The sequence below is a fragment of the Delphinus delphis genome, chromosome 15 (genome assembly GCF_949987515.2).
Source record: "Delphinus delphis chromosome 15, mDelDel1.2, whole genome shotgun sequence".
Classification (NCBI taxonomy): Eukaryota; Metazoa; Chordata; class Mammalia; order Artiodactyla; family Delphinidae; genus Delphinus; species Delphinus delphis.
In genome coordinates, this window is record NC_082697.1 from 33,907,991 (window position 1) to 33,927,671 (window position 19,681).

Consider the following 19,681-nt stretch of genomic DNA (forward strand, 5'->3'; position numbering starts at 1 on the left):
TTAATTTTCTTTGAAGTGATTGCAAATGGGATTGTGTTTTTAATTCCTATGTCCATGTATTCATTGGTACTATACAGAAATAGGATTGATTTGTGAATTTTGTGTATTGATCCTATGTTCAGTGATCTCACTGAAGTCATTAGTTCTAGGAAATTTTTGTAGATTCTTTCTGATTTTCTATGTAAATAATCATGTCATCTGCAAAGAGGAACAGTTTCATTTCTTCCTTTCCAATCTATATACTTTATTTATTTATTTATTTATTTTTGTTGTCTTATTTCACTGTCTAGAACTTCCAGTACTATGTTGAGTAATAATAATGGGGGCTGACATCTTTGCCTTGTTCCTGATTTTAGGAAGAACTTGCAGTCTTTTTTTTTTTTTTAACTTTTATTGGAGTATAGTTGATTTACAATGGTGTGTGAATTTCAGGTATACAGTAAAGTGAATCAGTCTCTCACCATTAAATATCATATTAATGGTAAGTTGTTTTGTAGATGCTTTTTTTCAAGTTGAGGTAATTCCCCTGTATTCCTAACTTGCTGAGAATTTTTATCATGAATGAATGTTAGAGTTCATAAGATGCATTTTCTGTGTTAATTGATGTGATCTCATATGATTTTTCTTTAACCTGTTCATATTGTGGACTACATTGGTCTCCAAATGAATGATGAAACAGCCTTGTATACCTAGAGTAAATTCCACTTGGTCACAAAGTACAATTCTTTTTATACATTTTTGGGTTTAATTTGCTGATATTTTGTTGAGGATTTTTGCTATATTCATGAAGGCTATTGGTCTATAGTTTTTTTGTTTTGTTTGGCTTTTGTTTTTCTTATTGTTTTTGTCCAGTTTTGATATCAATTTTGTTCATAATGTCTTATAAAAGGACTTGGAAAATATTTCTTCTTTTATTTTCTGGAAGGTATTATATAAATTTGATGTTAATTCTTTAAATGGTAACATTCTCCAGTAAAATCACATGAGTCTGAAGATTTTCTTCAGGAGCTTTTCAATAAGAAATTTAATTTCTTTAGTGGTTATAATACTATTGAAATGATCTACTTGTTTTTGTTAAGTTTTGGTATTAGTGTTTTGTGAGGAATTGGTCAATTTCTTCTAAGGTGTCAAATTTATCAGAGTAAAGTTCCATATAATATTCTCTTATTATCCTTTTAAGAACTACAGGATCACTATAGGATCTATAGTTGTATTCCCTATTTCATCCCTGATATGGGTAGTGTGTATTTTCTCTCATTTTATTTCTGGCAGTCTTCCTAAAGGTTTATCAATTTTTAAATATTTTTGAAGAACCGTTTTTGTTTCATCTTTTCTATAATTGTCCCTATTTTCAATTTCATTAATTTTTATTCTTATCTTTATCACTTCCTTCCTTATGCTTGCTTTGGGTATATTTTTATCATCTCTTTCTAGGTTCTTGATGTGAAAACTTAATGATTTGAGATCTTTTTTCTTTCCTTATGAAAGCATTTAGTGGTATAAATTTGCCTCACAACACTGTACTAGGAGTATCTCACATTTTTATATATTTTATTTTCATGTCAACTTAGTTCTATATATTTTTAATTTCCTTTGAGACTTCCTCCTTGACCCATGGATTATTTAGAAGTATGTTATTTAGTATCTAAGTATTCATAGACTTTTTCTGTTGTCATTCTATTATTTCTAGTTTTATTCCATTATCTTACAACATATTCTGTATGATTTCAATTTCTTTTAACTTGTTGAGGAGTAATTTATTACTTGGGATGAACTATCTTGGTGAATATTCTATCTGTGCTTGAAAAAAATATATAGTATGCTGTTGGGTAGATTGTGCCCTGTATTTCACTTAGATTCTGTTATTCATTTCTTCCATATCCTTACTGATTTTTTGTATAATAGTTCTACCAGTTTCAGCTATATCAGTTTTTGCTTCATGTATTTCGAAACGCTGCTATTTGGTGGGTTCACATTTAGGATTGTTTTTTCTTCCTAGTGTATTGATTCTTCTATCATTGTGTAATGTCCTTTTGTGTCATTAGTAATTTTCTTTGGTCTAAAGTAAAATTCATCTCCTCCTACTTTAAAAAAAAAATATTTGATTAGTATTTGCATGGCATATCTTTTTCCATCCTTTTACTAAAATCTAACTATGTCATCATTTTTGAAGTGAGTTTTTTTAGACATTATGTTGTTGGATCATGATTTTTTTAAATCCACTCTGCCGATCTCTGCCTTTTAATTGGTTTTAAGACTATTTACATTTAAGGTAATTATTGATATGTTAAAGCTCAAGCTTGACACTTTTTTTTCGCCATTTGTTTCTTCTGTTTCTTGTTCCTCTGCCTCACATTTCTTGCCTTCCTATGGGTTACTTAAGCATTCCATTTTGATTTATTTATGGTGTTTTGAGTTTGGCTGTATCTCTTTGAGTAGTTTTGTTACTGACCTGGGTTCTTGGACTCTTTAAGCAACAGAAATTCATAAGAGGCCAGATGAGAAATTCAGGCAAGTCTTTATTTATTGGGACTCGCGCTGCAGCATGACGGAGCAAGAACAAGTAACAGATGCCCTTGCTCACTCCCAGAGGTGGAGGGGTGAAGTGGTCTCTTAAATGAGATAAAGGTGGAGGCAGATCAATGGGTGAGGCTGGAGGGGAGGCTTGGGTGGTCTGCCCACCCCCTTGGTGGTGCTCTGTGCAGGGATCATGTGCAGTTTTTACTCCTGACACCTCAGAAGTGGCAGTTGGGTTTTGGCCTTTTTATATCTTATTGCTCATAATTTGCTCCAACTGGGCACGCATGCAGTTATTTTTAGCCCCTTATAGTTTCTTTGTATTTTGTTGCTTGTGGAGACATTTGTCCAGGTGCAAGCATTCTAATAAAGGATCCCAAGTCCTAAGGTCCCAGCCTATCTCAGTTTTCTTAGTGATGTTCTGGGAACTACAACATATGTGACTTAACCAAAATCTACTAATATCAACATTTTACCACTTCAAGTGAAGTTTGGAAAACTTTCTTGCATTTCCTTTTCTATTCTCAATATTGTCTTGAGTATCAAATGGTATTACAAACTTTGATTCAATTATCAGATATCATTTGTAAAAGTCATAAACAGGAGGGTACTCTACATGCCCATGCCTCCACTCTTTCTGTACTTCTTTGTTCCTTCTTCATCTCCAAGGTTCCTTCTTTCATGCTTGCCTTTCTTCTGGAAAAACTTCTGTTATCAATCTTTAAGGATACAGCCTGCTAGTGACAAATTATTTTAGTTTTCCTTCGCCTGAGAATGTTTTTATTTTCTCTTCATTTCTGAAAACAAAAAAAAGTTTCACTGGGTATAGCATTTGTGGTTAATAGTTTTTTCCTTTAGCACTTGAAAAATGTTACATCACTTCCTTCTGGACTCCATGATTTCATGTAAGAAATTTGTCATTCAACTTGGTGTTTCTACAGGTAATACATCATTTCTCTCTGGATGCTTTCAAGATCTTTTACTTTCTCTTAATTTTCACAAGTTAAATTGTTTTGTCTTGGTGTGGATTTCTTAGGTTTTATCTTCTTTGGTGAGTCACTCACCTTCTTAAATCTGTACATGTGTCTTTCATCAAATTTGGAAATTTTCAGCCTTTGTTTCTTCAAATTCCCTTTTAGCTCCACTTTCATTCCCTTCTCATTTTGCAGCTCTGATGATATGAATGTTGTTTCATTTTTGTTGTTCCACAGGTCCCTGATATTCTGTTCTTTATTTTTTGAGTGGGGGGGGTCTAGCTCGTTTCTCTGTTTTTTGGGTTGGGTAAATTTTATTGATTTGTCCTCATGTTCATAGATTCTGTCTTCTTCCGTCTTCTCTCCTACTGAACCAATCCAGCCAGTTGTTGCTGTTGTTGTAACTTCAATTACTGTGCTTTTCAGTTCTATAAGTTCCACTGGTTTTGTTTGTTTTTTTTTTTTAACTTCTTTTCTTTGTTGACATTTTTTTTTGGCTTTGTTTTAAGAGAATTTGTAAGTGCTTGTTGAAGCATTTTTATGACAGCATATCAGATAATCCCAACATGTGCTTCATCTCAGTGTTGGCATCTGTTGGTTGTATTTTCTAATTTAAGTTGTGAGTTTTCTGATTCTTCGTATGACAGATGAGATTTGCATTGTGATCTGGATATTTTGGCTGTTATGTTTGGAGAATCTGGGCCCTATTTACATATTTTATTTTAGTAGACAGTCATCTTCTTTAGGTTTAGCATATAGGTCCACCTACTTCTGTGGGTTGTGGTTGCAATGATAATTTAATTTCCAGAGTCTTTGCAATCCTATTTTGGCTTGCTTGGTTTATCTGGTGCTTCTGGGGAACTGTCCCTTCTGGTACCTCAGGGTTATCCCCAGGCCAGGACACCTGGTCCCCTAGGTATGGAAAAGAAATTAAGCCTGAGGGACCAAGAGGTTTCCTGGTCAGGCACTTGTGAGACCTTCCTTACTGCTAATGTCCAGTTACCCCATTGTCTCCCTGAGGGGCAGGGGACTCTCAGGCCCATGAGACAAATGTGTTATCCAGCTAGACCACTTGTGGTTAGCTTCTCTTTGCTAGTAATGCACCTGACCTCCCAATGTCTCTGGATGAATGAGGTGAGTCTCAAGGGACAAAGAGTCTTCCCAGACCAGGTGCTTGATGTACTGGGATACTCTTGTGCTGGTACCCTCCCTGTAGGGGACTGGGCTCTCCAGTTCAGTGGAGAAGGAGCTTGGTTCCTGGGCCAGGCCATTAGTTTTGAGGAGGGCTTTTTTTGTACTTTTCTTACCAGCGGTGTTGGGCTTACATCATTTTATTGGAAGGCTTCCTGTTCAATCTGGTGGAGGAATGATTCTATGTGGGGGGACCTTCCGTTATTAGGTTGGGGGCTGAGAAATAGCGGACTTTGGTTGCCTTCTTCTCTTGGGTCAGTGGGGCAGGTATATCTAAGAGACGCCTTGCTGTTGCGCTGTCCCTTTCGTGATCGGGTTTCTCACTGGTCTTCCCTTCTCATTTCACCTCTCAGGGCTCTCCTTATGTGTTGCCTTGCATTATTTTCAGGGTTTATACCTGTATTTAGCAGGGAGGAACAGGTAGGAACAAGTCTATTTCCTTTTGTCCAGACTAGAACAGTCTCAGTATTTGCTGTAATATCTTAAGTAAAATACAAAAGTATTCCCTGCCCAAATAATCTATATGTTTTTTTATTGCTTTACCTTAGAAGTTTCTTTCTAATTTTTCTTTAGATAGGGTCACTTCTAAATGAAAATTTGTGACAAACAAGATTGAAGCTCTTTTGAATATTCATCAATTTTATACAGCCAATGCATATCCACTTTTCTCCCAATCGACACAGCAGTTATGATATCACTTTGAAAAGAGGGAAATGGCAGAGAAAAAAAATTCCCAGTAATGGTCTCCTTCCTTTTTCTTCTCCAAGCTGCAAATGTATAGATGATGTTCCTCACAGTCTACGTGGACTGAAAGGCAAGCTTCCAGCCACATTGACAAAGCTCACAATCAACTACAAATGGTCCTCTCATTTTGATCCCTTCTTTGTTACAGTTTCTCTCTTCTCCATTTCCTGATCCTCCTAATCTTAGTACAGCAGTTTCTTATCAGGAAGAGCTTAAGGAAGAGCTTGCTTCAGGAGAAAGGATGCAGACAGAGCCTTGAGTGTCAGCTGAGAACTGGCTCAAGCCAGTTGTGTGGACGTCAGCCTGCTGTAAGACAAAAGGTTCTGCAGGTGAGGAAATGCCATGGACTTTACAGTTCAACTTTATAGGACAGAGTTGAAGTTCTCCTTCTTTATAGATCCCACAGTCAAAGGTCTGATTTGTTTGTTTGTTTAAGTACTAAGAACTTAAAGGAAAGTTTAAATCATTGTTACCATGCCTTTGTGCTGCATCAAAATGGCCTTTTTCCTCCTGCCACCTTTATTTATTTATTTCTTAAATTTATTGAATATTTATTTATTCTTTTTCAGATTCTTTTCCATTATAGATTATTACAAGATATTGAATATAGTTCCCTGTGCTATACAGTAGGTCCTTGTTTTTTTATCTATTTTATATGTAGTGCTGTGTATATCTTAATCCCAAACTCCTAATTTATCCCTCCCTGCCCTTTTCCCTTTGGTAACCATAAGATTGTTTTTCATGTCTGTGAGTCTGTTTCCATTTTGCAAATAAGTTCATTTGCATCATTTTTTTTTAGATTCCACAAATAAGTGACATCATATGATCTTTGTCTTTCTCTGTCTGACTTACTTCACTTAGTATGATAATCTCTAGGTCCATCCATGTTGCTGCAAATGCTGGCCACGTTTAGATAACTAATGTTCATTGAGCACCTATCATTTATCAACCAGAATTCTAACCACTACTCTACTATGCAGTGTAGGTCTGCCCATAATAACAATGGTGGTGGCAGGAATCATAATGATATTGTGTAAATAATAGCCAGTGTTTCTTCAGCACTTATACTATCCTAAATAATTGCTTTTTATGAATAAACTCATTTCATCTGCCTAACAATGCTAAGAGGTGATAACTACTATTATGCCTATTTTACAAATTAGGAAACTGAGGCAGTGATATTAATTAAGTTGACCAAGGTCACACAGCTGGTAGGCAGAAGGGCTGGGATTCAAACTTGGGCAGTGTGATATCAGAACACGCTCTCTCTTGGTCATTACTCTTCTGTAAAATAAAGGAGTCTGACCACACAACAATCACAGCAATAACAGTACAACAACAACACAGCAATAACTATGGCAACACTAGAAAGGACAATTAACTGAGTGCTTATTGTGGTTCAAAATTTGTGCCATTTGTTTGGTGTGCATTTCTGCATATAAACTTCATCACAGCCTATACAGGAAGAACTATTCTTATCCTTACTTTATAGTGCTGCAGAGATGTCACGTGACTTGCTGAATATCATTACTACTAATAAGTGGTGGAATCAAGATGGAGGTCTAGGCATTGTGCTTTTCTATGAGTTGGCAAAGCAAAATAAAACTGAACCGCTAAAATAATTATTTACTATTTGTGGAACTTTTGCCATAATTGAAATATGTATATTTTAAACCTCTACTTAGGAATATATTCCTAAAGATTGAAGGATCATTACCTCCTGAGCCGTTTATCCAAAATTAGGACCATGGAAACAGAAGGCGGCACCTTGTAAGATAATCAGAGTTAGAGGTTGGTAGACTGCACTGAGCTTGTCTTTCCCCAGATGCAAGATGGGTTTGTTAGACTGTCAACTTAATGGAAGTTTGACACTTACATTAACCTGCCTCTGAACCTCGATCAAACCTTTAGAAAACCTTAGACAGCAATTTTACTTTTAGGGTGCATTTTTCTTTATAAGTGGTTTATTTAAACTGGATTGCTCTTTCACTGAGGGTTTTAAAAAGAAAAAGAAAACTGACGTAAATGATAACACTATATCCACAAATACATAATTTCAAATCTTTCTATTTTAATTTCCAGAAAAAAACAGAGGCCTAAGATAATTAACAGAAAACATTGTTCTATCATTCAAAGGCAACACAGTTAATGATCTGCTGAAGTGATTCACCTTTTCTCTTGAACCCCAAAGAGAACATTTTTAAATGAACTTTTCTAAAATTGCAAGTTTTGAAAACCTGTTTGTAAGTTTATATTTTATAAACAGAATGTTTGTCTGACTGAAGAAATATGCAGTTGAAACTTCAACGCAGCAGTTTTTCTGTTAGATATGACATAGTTCACAAGCAGTGTTTAGGTATTCAAACTTAATTATATGCACCAATCCAAACATGAAATTTCTTCTTCCTTTTTGAGATTTGGTTTAAAGTTATGATAAAATTAGCTAATTTTTAATATTTTGGTGCCTTTCAATCATACAGTGAATTTTGATTATGTGTCACACTTTTAAAAGTTGCTTTTAATCACATCTACCAAATCTATTCCTAAAAGAGATTTATATTTCAATTTCAAAAGAACAATAATAATAGCCTGGAATGAATGGGGACCTTTCATCATGTGATTCTTTAAAATCTCATGAGTAGGGGATCAAACTTTTAGTGACTAGTCTGTAATGGAAAATTTATAAAAGGTCTTTAAACTCTAGGCTTTCCATGTAGCTGCTTGCTCTTTGCTCAGCAAATATTTACTGTGTTCCTACTATGTGTAAAACACTGGGAGGCTTTCAAGGTGAATGAATCAGACAGGATCTAATCTCACAACCTGGTTAAAGAGAAGAGGCAATAAGGTGCATTCACAAGCAAATGTATTAGAGAGAGGAATGTGATAAATCCCATTGGAAAGATACAGATAAAATACTAACTAGGAGTCTTGAGAAGGGAGATCAGCCTTGGTGACTAGAGCAGAATTCCATCGAGAAGCAGATATTAGAACTGGGGCTTAAGAATGGCCTGGATTTCATGAAGTAGAGATGCATTTCAGGTGGAGGTATTTGGAATTGAAGTCCCAGCACAGGGGAGGGAAAAGACAAATTGTATTTGGGAAGGAAAAGTGTCATCAATCTAGACTAGAGAGTTGGGTAAAAAGAGGTGATAATAGAGAATTGGGTGGGAAAGAGTAGTTAAAGGCTTTGAAGCTTTGTCTGTAGGCAATGGAGAACTACTGAAGTGTCAGATCTCAAGACTGGCGTATCTCAACCATGATTTAGGAAGAATGGTTTTTCTAAGAGAATCTCAGAGAGAATGAGAGCTGGAGAGATTAGAGATGATGAGACCAGTTAAATGGCTATTAACAATGGAGCGATGGCCCTGGAAACAGGATGTGAAGGGCAGCTATAGGTGATATAGCAAAAAGAAGTATAACTACAACTTGGCAAAATATTTGTTGGTGTGTGTATTGGTGCTGATTAGGGGAGGGCAGACTTAGTAAGGGAGATGGATAGCACTCCCTGGGGGACAGCTTGTTGTGGTGCAAGGAAAGATGGTGATTTAGATTATAGTGGTGATTAGATTAGATTTAGATTATAGTGGTGTTGAATTTGAACTGATGGGAAATAGGGATGCTGAGGAACTAGATGTGTAGAAAGAGAACTGAAGAGACCAAATCTGATTAGAAATAGAGCGTTAGATACTTCAGCTCTCAGACTACAAGTTATGCAGGTGACTTATTAAATTTAAGTGTATTTCCAATTAGGGCTAAATGTATATTTCAGAACCTGCCAATGAAAAGAACATTAGCACTCCAATTAGAAAGCAGAGGGCCATAACTACAATTTGTATTATACCAACTGCAAGAATGAAGCCCCAAATTACATATACCATATAGGATCATTGATGAAATCAAATGAGCCTTGGGCTCTCATTCTTAGTATGTACGAATGGATATATTGTTAGTCTCCCCTGAAAATCTGGCATGTTTTTCATGGATTGAAACAAAGCCATCAGCTCTTACACACTCCTACTTCTTGCTTGCTTCCATCTACCTCCTTTGCATTTACTTGTTTGTTGAGAGTCTTTATTTACAGATTATTTTTTTTTTATTTACAGAGTTTATTTTAGAGACTTCATTTTTAGAGCAGTTTTAAGATTTCAGCAAAATTGAGGGGAAGGTAGAGAGATTTCCCATATACTACCTGCCCCCACATATGCACAGCTTCCTCCTTCCAACATCACTCACCAGAATGACCTTTTTTTTTTTTTACCGAAGATGACCCTACATTGACACATCATAATCACCCAAAGTCCACAGTTTTTCTTAGGATTCATTCTTGTTGTTTTATATTCTTTGGGTTTGGAGAATGTATAAGGATATATACTCATCATTATAATATCATACAGAGTATTTTCATAGTCCTAAAATTCTCTGTGCTCTGCCTATTCATCTCTCCCCCTACATCCCAACCATGGCAACCACTGATCTTTTTACTGTCTCCATAGTTTTGCCTTTTCTGGAATGTCATATTGTTAGAATCAAAGTATAGCCTTTTCAGATTAGCTTGTTTCACTTAATAATATGCATTTATGTTTCAGTATTTATTCACTTAGGAAATTAACAACATATTTGAATTCTAGTCCATGCCACTCTTGATACTAGGGATATTTACATACTCTTTTCTTAAACTATAAATAATCTTATGTTGAATTTAGTAAAATAGAAATATCATAATATTTTTAATATTTAAAAAGTAAATTGTTTTTAAAATTTGCTTTAGTAGGACAAATTTTCAACACAATATCCTTTTATTTGCAGAGATAAATGAAAACTGACTTTGTAACTTTGAAAAGTGTCTTACAAAAAAATATAGATTTTTGGCAACCTCAGGTAAACAGTGATACACTAACTTTTTAACGTAAGCCTTATCAATTTGGTCTCAAATGGGTAAAGATTTTTTTTTTTCTATCACAGAATTAGATTTCAGGATTTCTAACCTCTCCTCTCAAGTTTACCCCATGCCATTCCTTCTTTTTTCCTTCCCATTATATCAGGTTTTCATTTTGTGATCTGTGTACCCATGGTTGTTTAAGAAACAGTCCACACCTCTAGCTCATAAACATCACTTCCTCTGTCTCCTGATTTATTCAAATGGCTGATACTTGAGCCCATTGGATTGTTTACACTAACAGCGTGGAGTCAAGAGTACTCATTACCTCCACCTCAAGCTATCCATAGGTCAGCAGCATGAGGCGAGACACTTCATATTTCATTACTTCAAGACCAGATCTCCTTACTTAATCCTTTATTTCCCAAGCTTTATGCTTTTGGCCCTCATTCACCCACTTTGTTGATGAGTTGATCGAAATCAAAAGGATGTTTCTTTTTCCTTCCAGATCACTATATTCACTTCCATGTTCTCTGTCATCATGGAAATAACAAATTGGCATTGATTTATTGTTTAACTAACTCTGAAAATCTGTGTGCTTTCCTACTGGAAAGAGAGAGTCACCAATCATCCATGTCTTTGACAGGTGGAAAAATGTATTGAGTACAAGTTGGATGGAATCATTTTTCTAATTTAAAGAAAAAATAGCTTTTATTTGCAGACTAAGTAGATATGAAAGCCAAAGCCAAATGGTAGTCTCTGCATCACATTATCAGCTGATGATACTCTCCACATGACAGATGACTTTTTCAGTTAAAAAATAACATTAAACTCTATTTAACTCAGGTAACTGATTATCATGAAAAATGTTTCTTAGGCCATTTAATTTTCAACAGACTTTTTCTTCTCACTGGCCAATAATGTCTATCATTACTCATTTTGGCTTTGGAAATGTTTCTCTTAAATTTCATCTGCTCCAAGTCAAAGAGTTCCTGAACTACAGAGGTCTTATGATAGAAACTATCAATGATGTTACAAGTAGAGTTTGTATTCTAGTTCATCACTGGTACGCTTTGCCCTTGGGGTAGAAGCACAGCTTGCTGTATGGAGGTTTTCCTAACTGTTGCAAAGAATTCAGTCCTTCTTGGAGGCCATTTCTACCCCCAGACATGCCAGTCCCTACCAGTGGTTCCCGCCTCATAGGATCTATCAGTTGACCTGCTGGCATGATCTTGGACTCTTAGGGTTTTTCCTAATTCCTGATTTCCTGCCAAGGATGTGCTGGTCTTTTATGCTCCAGTCCAATGTCTCATGTAGGAACAGGACTGATTGCTTTTCAGAGATTAAGGCTGAAGAGAGATCAAGTCTCAGAATTTACCCATGAAGAGTGTAGGCCAAGTGGAAAGCCAACTCCCAATATGTTACTTAGAAGGGTTGGGTCCTCCTGGTCTTGCCCTTGTTCTCCTGTCTCATTTATGACTCAAAATAAATAATAAAAAAGTAGTTTCTATCTCGCTCATCCTTACACCCCTCCCCAACTGAGTGGATGGTAAGTGAGAGATGAAAGAGTGAGCATCGTTGGGGATACACAGCCTCACGTGTGTCATGGGTGGTTCTCGTAGGAAAACTTGACATTGTTAATTCAGAGAATTACAGCTACCTTTGTTGAGTCCCTGAAATGCATCTATTCAGGTACTTGTCACACTACAGGAAGGGCTTGCATGTCTGCACACCCACCATCCTACACACATACACACACACACACACACACACACACACACACACACACACACACTTTTAAACACTTATTCCTTTTTAAAATCCCATTGTATATCTAGTACTGGCATCATGGTATGTGCTTTACAAATATTTGTTGAATAAATAAAAGCATGAATGCATAACATTGTAAAGATGTCTCAGCTACTTCTAGGGTGGTTGATTGGTTCTAGGGTTGTTGATGCACAGAATTGGAATAGACTTAGGGACCAGGGCTAAAGAGCCAAACCCTTGCCAAGGGCTTACTTTCACTACATGACTCAGACTCTTCTTATCTATTTTGAAGGTATAACCATCTCATACATTCAAAAGATTCTAATTTTAAATGTGTAACAGTTGGGCTTTGAAAGATTTTCAATTACCTGAGCTAACTAAGAATGCAAAAGAGGTTAGAAGGGTCATTGTAAATTTCCCTGACTCTAATATCTGGTAAGAGATTGGCTTTCCATTAACTTTTTCTTTTTAATTAAAGAATGAGTGAAACAGAATTCAAGGGCTAATGAACAAGGTAATGAGAACCAACCATTTTCAAACACATTCATATACTTCGAAGCACCACTTTACATGTTAGAATAATTAGTAACTACTCTTACTTAAACTAGGATAATTACTAGGCAATTTTTTTTTTTGGTTTAGTTATTAGTAGTACTTGAAAAAAATAACAAAATTGCATTTACAAAAGTTTCCATCCTTTAGCCTGTTCATTACTTCAGAACACTTTCTGTGTCAGGTAATGTGAACTAGTGAGTTTGGGCTAGAACAGGTACAGAGGTGGCACTCAGTGGGACATCATAGGCTGTTCTTCAGCTGATCCGGTCTAATCTTTTAAGGATGCTTTCCTTTCCTATGTCTTGGTCTCATGTTTGATATAAACAAAATTGTTGCCACTACCTTGCTAAGATCGAGAGATTTCTGAGGCTCATCCCTCAGCTCTAGTTCTAAGCACTTACATTCATGTCTAGCTGATCTACTTTCAAATTGGATAGACACCCACTCAGAGAATGTGCACCTGGCCTTATAAACCACTAGTGGGAGAGTGAGGAAAGAATAGCTTATTTAAGCAAACTCTACTTTACTAATTTTTATCCCACCTGGAATAATTTGTTTGCGTCTTTCAAATGCTGGAAAACTGTGGCTGTGTAAGTATGAGTGTGTGTTGGAGAAGCACTGGTCTCACTGAGCAGAAGGCAATCCTGATAGAAAGTCTTTCACATTAATCTGATGAGGACTGAGCTAACCTATGTAAAGTGTGAGACTCAAATCAGCTTCTTCGCCCCAGGATCGTGAAGGACCACCACTTAAGCTCAGAAATTAAAATTAATAGCTTCAATTATTTTCAAACCAGAGGAGTCATTGACTATCCACTTGCTTCTTCTCGGCTCTTAAATTCCACTCTATTAGGTACACAACTGCTTTTCGCCTCTGTGTGGACAACATTTAATGCACATTGAAAGTTAGAATGGACTGTGGAAAATACTACTTACTGTGTGGAGGACTCAGTGGACCCATGCAATATGCTGGGTTTTATGCCACATAAATAATGACTAACAATTGAAATAATTTAAATCTTTATTAATTGCTATCATCTACCATAAGCATAACTAATGCATAGGGAAACTGAGAACTTATATATATAATATTAGTAATGTGCATAACTTTTAAAGTTTTAAGCACCAAAACAAACTCATAAGTGTATTATAGAAGGATATATTTATGCATGTATTTATGTATGTGTGTATATACATATTACATAATATATGTAACACACATATGTGTATATAATGAGAGAGAGAATTTGGAGGACACAAATTATAAGCATAAATTCATAATATTAGCTGAAAAGCTGCCAAATCATAAATAAGGGTCAATGCCTGCTTTAAACTCTGAGTACAATCTTGGGAACCAGATTCTCCTTGTACTGACTGCAATGCAGTCACACTTCTATGAGAATTTCCTCCTAAGAGTCTCAGTGTAAATTTTGATGCATAGCTTGTGTTTTCTTCTTATATTTAAAGAAGCTTTTATAAAAAAGAGGAAATGTTGCATCAATTTATGCAACAGGTAGATAGAGCAGTGCTTATAGGTGATAATTATGCTGCAAATAAAACATAAAAATGCCACACAAATAATTTGGCACCTTCAAAATAGCTTGACTCGTTTGAAAGTGCCTATTGACAAGATCATACAATTATTTCAATTATTCATATCTGAGACTCTTTCCTCTGAGGTGCCTATTATTTTTTCTTAATGGGATCCCCATTGTCCTGTTGTTGTACTATTCTGATTTTTTTTTTTTTTCTCTCTTCAAGTGTCTGGGGATTTTTCTCCTTTTCTCCAAGTTAATGCATATCAAAGTTCCAGACATGTTCACAGCTTAATTACAGACTTTCTAATTAAGTATTAAATCGTGCATGAACTCTTGTTTATTGGGTAAAGCTTATTCATTCCTCTAGATATGCTCCTGCATATCCTTCAGTGGAGAAACATAGCCACCTGCCAAGATATTCCATTTAATTTTTTCCCCAAAACCTTTTGCCTAATGATATATTTCAGAGAACACTTTAACTTATTTGAACTAAATGTTGAGGTCTAACACTAGTCATGAAAATAACTTAGAGAGTGACCCTATAGGAAGAGTATTGTTAAAAAATAGACATGGACTAGGCTCTCTGGACACTAACAAAAATGATGATTGGGTGAATCTGTTCCAAGACACAGTTTCTTTTATTAGTGAATGCTATTGAGTTTTATTAGTGAATACTATTAGAAATTAGTCATTTAGAACTCAATTGATAGGTATTTTTATTCATTATATTTTGTTTTTAATTTAATTTAAAAGGACAAGAGTGTACTTGAACAGTTCTTCAAGCTTGAACAGCTTTTGTCCTATTTATGAACCAGGCAGAAAAACAAGTAACAGTAATAAAGACTTTCCTGTCCAAGAAAAATGACATCCAAGAGTCCTGACCAGAGTCATAGACTGCATCATTCAATAGCTGCTAGCAATCTCTGGAGAACTGCAAAGGAAAGGCCGCAAATGATTGGTGAGTTTGTACTGTGGTTTCAGTCGATGCACTAGCAAATTTTGCATTGAATTTAAAAAGCAGTGACTATGCAGATGGCTATTAGGTATCACAAGCCACCAGGTGCAATGGGGCTTTATAGTAGAAAAATAATGTCTACCACTGACGACACAACACAAACCAGAAGTGCATCGTTTTTGACCTGCACTAATCCTTATAACAAGGTTACCCATTACCATACTCATTTTTACCAACCAATGAAGAGTAAAATGCACTCACATTAACTAATTTGCAAGACAGCATCTAAACAGAAAGTGATCTAGCTAGGAATCAGACCCTACCTTCCCAAAGTATTTCCAACATTCACATATACACCCTTCATACTTTAAAAGTTTAAATTATATAATATGTACTTACATAGATCATACAATAATAGTATTTGTAATAATGTTACATACTTTCAATTAAAGAATATATTAATTATGATTGCATACTTTAAAAATTTCAAGGGGTGCAGACATATATAGAATAAGAAGCCTAATAAAAAAGTTAAAAGTAGTTAATTGGCATTGTTTTTAAACTTGTAAATAGTGAGAAAAAACTATTCCATATCTGCATGAAACTAGCCCCATCTTTGATAGCATATTTCTCAGTGTGATAAGAGGATCACTGGTGGCTCTCCCAAAAAGCAATCGGAAAGCATTATTCTATCAAGTGGTTCTATAGGGCATCATATCAAACCAATAGCACAAATATGGGAGGGCAATGAACTGTTGTGCGTGCTCAAATATGCAGGGTTGAGAAATATATAAGGTAAATGGTGAGAGCAGAATATTCTGCTGTAAGTTCATTTTATGGGAGAAGGGATTTTTAAATGGTTCTTACAGGATCCTTTTGAAAAACTGTTTTGTAGGTTGGTATATATCCTGACAGGACCCTGGTGATGGGTGAAGCAAGGCCGATGCATTGATTACATGGAAAAACTAAGCAAAAGCAAAACATATACCTCATTTCTATCAGCTGATCAGTCCATCACTTTCAGTAATATGTCTCTTGATCTTGATTTAATATTGAGGGAAACAGCTAAATGTGGAAATAAATATGGAATATAATCAGATGTCTATCATTTTGAACCTGTAACTTTAGGGCCAAAATACCATGACTTTTATAAAAGAGTCTAAAATTGCAGTTTTTCTTAAGAATACTGAATACTGATAAGATGGCTGTGGCCCTGTGAATTTAACTTTTTCCCAGGACTTTATTTTCTTTGTTCATCAAATAAAACTATAGATTCTATACTATTGGCCACACTTCAAAAACCATGAGCAAGTGTTACAACAGAACTTCAAGAAACATTTTTCAGTGACAATTAAAACTAACTTGAAGATTAGGATTCAATTTGCTGTTTTCTCCTAAGAAGATATATTTTGGTCCTCCAGCTTTTCACTGGACTTCACATCTCAGGAGTGCTTGAAGCATTAACAGACCTAATAACGTTCCAAATTAGTCTTGGAGAAAGAGAAGATAGCACAATGAAGTTGACAAATGCATGTCCAGTGATATAATTTGTGTTTTGTGCTTACTTTTCCTTCCTTTCTTTCTTGTGTATGGTGGGGGAAGGAGGCCACGGATGGGTAGGATGTGTGATCAGCTGTTACCAATCAACTTTGGAAACTCCCTTGTGGTTTGACATTTTTGAGGATTGGCTTGGTCTTCCTGTTGGAAATCATCCAAACCCCAGAGGAGGGCTCTTTGTCTCAATAGTAGTTACTAATAAACAGAAATACACATGATATTTTTGTCTTTCTTATTCTTGGATAAGGTTAATTGGGTGGCTCTATGTTTATAACCATGTTCTCTCCTAAAAAGTGTACTGGAATATACAGTAGTTACTGATATTTGTTAGATTTTGTTTTGCACGACTGATTTTGAGAATGGAGTACATCACTAAGTCACTACATTGAATTTAAGTACATGTTTTTTTTTTTTTTTTTTTTTTTTTTTGGCCACACTGCATGTCATGTGGGATCTTAGTTCCCTGACTAGGGATGGACCTGCATCCACTACGGTGGAAGCATGGAGTCTTAACTACTTAACTACCCCAATTCAAGAACATCTTGATTTAAAACTGTAGAGTTGGAGAAACTGCTCACAATCAGTTTAGAGTCTCGTGGTTGATTTCCCTCCCTAAATTTAAAACTAAATATCAGTTTTGGGGTGAAGTCAGTATATGATTTAAATCCTATGCCTCTTCTATGAAGTACACACTCCTGTCAATACTATTCTGTAGTTGGGGAAACTGAGCCTTAGGAAGATTATTGAGATGACAGGCCCAAGATCGCACAGCTAGGAATGAGAAGATTCAGAATTTAAACCCAGGACCACTTGACCCCAGATTTCTGCCTCTCATTTTGACATCAAACATCGTCATCCTCCCCAGTTTTTAACCTGCTGTCTGTGGCAGTAATGATTACCAATTATCTGATTTTTTTCTTTAGCTTTTATACACATGACTCTTACTTAAGCCACTTACTTACATGAAGAAAAAGTCATGGAGGTAGGTGCAAAACTTCAAAGTTTCAAGGAAACAAATGATATGAAGGAAGCCAGAGCAACTGTTGAAAGTACACAAGACAAAGGCAACCTGACGGGCATCTTTATCTGCTATTAAAAGGTAAAAAGAACATAGGCTTAGCCATTGCCAAACATCCACCCCTAATATTTAATCTAAGTCATTTTTAGTTATGCAAAATTGGCACAAGCCAATGATTGCCTATGGATAGAGTTTATAGAGTGGAGAGATTGCCAAAATACTATTATGGACTTTTTCTCTGATTTCTTACCTTCTCACCTTCTAGAAAAATGTTTAAGTGGTCTTAAGGTATGAACCATCTGACCTCCTTCCCTTTTCAAGTGTGTGTGTGTGTGTGTGTGTGTGTGGTGTTTGCTATGAGGTACCACCTTTAGGGATTAGGTTTTCATAGGGTCAGATGTAGGACTTTCAGAATGTGATAACTCCTGTGAAAATTATGAAAAGGTTTTATTTTTCCCTTCCTCTCCTCTTTATTTTAATCATTGGAGATTATGTCTTGAGACATTTCACTTTATTGGTTTTTCCTCCATCGTGATCAAGAAACTGATCTATGTCAAAGTCAGAATGAGTCAGACAATAAGAAACCAAACTGTCTTTGGACCAGTGAGTATGGATGTACTGAAAAGAAACTCAGCAAACTCCCTCTCTTTCTGGGTGTTTAACCACATGCAAGCAGGATGGCATGGTGGTTTCACAGTGGGTGCGGTTCTTCTACCTCTCCTCCCACAGACTCCTCATCCTCTCTTCCCCTGCATGTGTTTCAAATTGGAGCAATAGTGGGTGGGAGAAGCAAGAGCTTCCCTGAGACTATAAATAGTAAAGCCGAGAATCTGAGTGTTCCAGAGGGGAGGTAGAGTGAGATAGAGTGGGAGAGGTGGGAAACTCCCCACATTTAATCAGTTGCATTGCTTCAAACCAAACCAACTTCTATAGTATATTAGGAGTATTGAGAAAATATGTGCTGAGCCTCAAACCCAACCCGAAAACAAACAAACCAGACCAAACAACAGTAACAAAAGAAGCCATAATAGAGATGGTCCCTGATAGATAGTTACCTCCCTTAACTTTTCAGAAAAATACAGTTATAGTCAGGACTAATGTGGACCAAAAACCATGGAAAGATTGACGGAAATTCATTTTAAAAAGCCACACACATGAAAATAATTTACACAGGAGGTTTTCTGCACCACAGCTGTGCTGGTTATTTATTTTGGACCAGTTTATGCAAAAAGTGGTACCAAAAATGGACTCAGTTCTTGCTTGATAACCTTAAAAAAGTCAAACAAGTCCCCTGAACTCAACACTCCCTTTCCTGAATAGGCTGCTTTTTAAAGGCAGATGGTCTTCTGAGTCTCCAGGTATTCATTTCTTTAGCTTTTACTTTAAAACTCCAACCCTGGATCTCATCATTTCTAGTCTATATATCTCTTTTACATAGATTTCTCCTACAACTTACATATACCCAGAATATATAGAGTGGAAGACAGAAGACTGAATAGGGTCACTGTTTAGTGTGTGAGCCTGTATCTGCCTTGGGGTGGGAAAGATGCTTGTAAAGAGGACTTCCAAACCCATAAAACTTATACAAAAGAATACTCTAGAGCACTGTCGCCCCACCCCAGACTTTAGACATCAGAGGATAGAGTTACACCTGCTTTGATGCTTGCCGATTTTCCTCTAAACTCCTCAGCCAGGATGAGGCAAGTGGTTTATGGAGTCCCAATGCACCTTGCTGGGTGGGATCTCCACCACACCTTGAATTCAGTAGGCCTTGGTGCCTCAAAACCAGCCAACACTTGTGCAAAGGTGTGACATTTATTTAAGGGATTTGGAAATCAAGGTCTCATGCACATACAATCAGAGGCTTCTGGTGTCAGTAGTCATTGAATTATCCCTGGCAAAGAAGGAGCTGGGGATTGATATATGAAAACTCTGCCTTTGTGAAAAGGGATTGTTTGTATAGTTCTGATCTGGTTCATAATAATAT